Source organism: Lycium ferocissimum, chromosome 8 (assembly GCF_029784015.1).
Source record: "Lycium ferocissimum isolate CSIRO_LF1 chromosome 8, AGI_CSIRO_Lferr_CH_V1, whole genome shotgun sequence".
Taxonomy (NCBI): Eukaryota; Viridiplantae; Streptophyta; class Magnoliopsida; order Solanales; family Solanaceae; genus Lycium; species Lycium ferocissimum.
Genome location: NC_081349.1, coordinates 36,313,646 through 36,316,480, shown reverse-complemented (window position 1 = coordinate 36,316,480; position 2,835 = coordinate 36,313,646). Strand labels below are relative to the sequence as shown.

The 2,835-nt window shown below is 33.5% G+C and overlaps 1 long non-coding RNA gene across 1 annotated transcript; it reads left to right on the top strand.

Annotated features, from left to right (window-relative positions):
- On the top strand, nt 1–2,835 carry LOC132068271 (uncharacterized). The gene is made up of 2 exons (XR_009417364.1): nt 1–304; nt 2,430–2,835. It is a non-coding gene; the product is annotated as an uncharacterized LOC132068271 (long non-coding RNA).

Here is a 2,835-nt window from a genome sequence, read left to right as displayed (position 1 = left end):
CTAAGTTACATATGATAATCATATATTACACGCTGTAAAATAGAGTATGAGGATTTTTTTTTTTTCAGAAAAAAATGATAAATTGTGTTGGATAAAAACACTGTATGTTTTTTGCTTTAGTGTTTATTTTCCTCTGTTTGTTTATGGTTAAGATTGGAAGACCTGATATTGGTTATGTTTGGTCTATACATAATTCATTCTTCTTTTGACACGTCGTTTTAGGGTTTATTATTTCATTGTTGATGGCATTTGAAATGATAAGGTGGAGTATTAGTTACAGTCTTACAGTATGAAGCAAATCCTAGTAACTTTTACCTTGTTCTCTAATTAAGTAATAATTTACTACTAGGTTAAATGGCTGAATTTGTGAGTCATTATATCATTTGGTGTAGTATGGTTTTGTTCACAATGAAGATTGGTTATCTGCACTATCAATTCGTTAGCTAGTAACGGCATTCTGTCATAGATATTTAAATGAGCAACTTTTGATTTCAAGAGAAAGTTTTACTATTTTTCCTCTGTGAAGACATTGGCTATGATCTGGAGGACTCAGATTAGGATATCAATAGTCTCGCTTATTCCTTCTAGTCGTAGTCGTAGTTCTGCATTCTGTCATAGATATTTGTTGAGCCTTGTATTTAAATTTGAGCAACTGTTGATTTCAAGATGACTTTATCGTTTTTGTTATTTCTCATTTTTTTGCTTTGATATGCTTGTCCTCTTGTTTTCTCTTGTTTTTCGGAAAGCAGCCCATTTTTCTCCAATTGCAGTAAAGTATTTAGAGTGTCATTCAATTTAAGGGGGAGTACAGACTGGTGAATCATAATCTTGAAAGGTCACTAGCCCATGGATGCACTTGATATGTAATTTTGTACCTGTGCGTGTTAGTTTTGTTTGTGCTAAAGCAAATATAGACAAAATTACTGCATAAAGTTCTAATCAAGTTATTCCATATTGCATTAAGAAGAGATTAAGGCAAGATGCTTTCTTTTTTTTTTTTTTTGGTAAATATCAACTTGTATTAATTACCAAGTAAATATTTACAAAGCAGCCAAGCTATCACAGCTTGCTTAGTCTGATGGGATCACCCCTTACATAGCAACAACCTAGGTATCAACTATTACAATGGAAAGATTAACTACCTAGTATACTCAGAAACACTTTCATCCTCAACCAAGAATTTGCACAACATCAATCTTGTCTTCACTGCCGGTGAAGCACAAGATACTTTCAACTTAATACTAATGCATATAGCATGATCAATTTATAAACAGCATCGATTAAACAATAATCGACATGCATATATAGTTATGATTTTGGATTGGAAATAACAGTTACTAGCATGTATTATACTATATTTGAACAACTTTAGATGAAGCATTCTGAAATTAAAAAGCAGAAGACACATTAAAGAGGTTTTAATGTCTATTTGTGAGTCTGACCGAAAAAATCATGAAAAGATCAATTGTTTTTAATTCTTATCCATTGGAGTTCTCTTTTTGTGACCGTGTTTATTCCAATTCCTTCATTGATATTTCTCAACATAGTGGACTCATGGATAAGTAACAAGACCATACCCCTTTGGTATCACTGTGATCACATCATGCTGTGCAGATGACTTATCCTAATACGTTCGGATCCTGCTAAATCCAATGAATCATACATTCACCAAAAGACTATCTGCATATTTGGCAATGTCTAATAAATGATAAATGCACATTTTTGTGGAGATAATGTTGTTTATTGATTTATTCCATTGCTACCACTGGAATAGTGAAATTGTCGCGGACCCTATGTGATGCATATTTTATAAATATTTCAGTGCTTTGATTATAAGAACTTAGGCTATTAAAAGATACTTAGATCCAAATAAAGACAATGGAGTACATCAGATAAAGGGTTAAAAATTGCGAGAATGGAGTAAGAGAACCCGGTATTTGCTTTTTCTTCTCCTCCTGATTAATGATATAAATGAGTTGCAAACAAGGCTGCTGAAATTGGCTTTTCGATGAGTTGTCTTTATGGAATGATAATAGACAAAATTGTTGCTATTCAAATTAAAGAACCCAAATCCTCAACAAAAATCTTCAATATAGCAGGAATGTACTGGTGAATGATCACTAAAATGCAACCTCAGAAAACTTTGGATAACTGGTGTGATTGGTGATCTTGTTTGTATGGTGTTATCAGAATATAGCTTGAGGATATTTTTGTTTTACTGGTTGCTATTTGTATCTTAGTAATTTTACTTACAGAGAAAATAAGGGAATGCTTACGATCTTTGGACTTTACTTACAACTTTTTCGCTTCTTCTAGAACTAAGTATGCAAAAGATCATAGCGACCTTTTGTTCTGATTGTTATATGTGCTACTCTATAGTTTTCTTCTTGAAATACCTTTTAATATATCAAGGGTTTGCAATTTTGCAGATGATTATGATGGGAACGAGGAAATATTAACGCAATTTGACCTGAATATGGCTTTTGGGCCATGTCTTGGATTGAGCAGACTTGACAGATGGGAGCGTGCTAAGAGTCTTGGTTTAAACCCTCCTAGAGATGTGGAGCCCCTCTTGAGGTCTAGCAAGGTTCGCAATGAATGCCTGTGGGGTGGACGTGTTTAGCTTTGTTTAGGTTATCATCCAGTAGCTCTTGTAGTACTTAGCTTTCGGGTGGGTGGTTCATGTTCCAGGTAATTAAGTTACAGCATCTAGCTGTATGGTAGATGTTTAGTTCACTACTATTCCTAATGTAAGTCTTTTTGAAGTTTGTTTTGTCTTGTGTTTGACGAATTTGCTGCTGAAAGTTTTTATGCATATTATTAGATATTTTCATC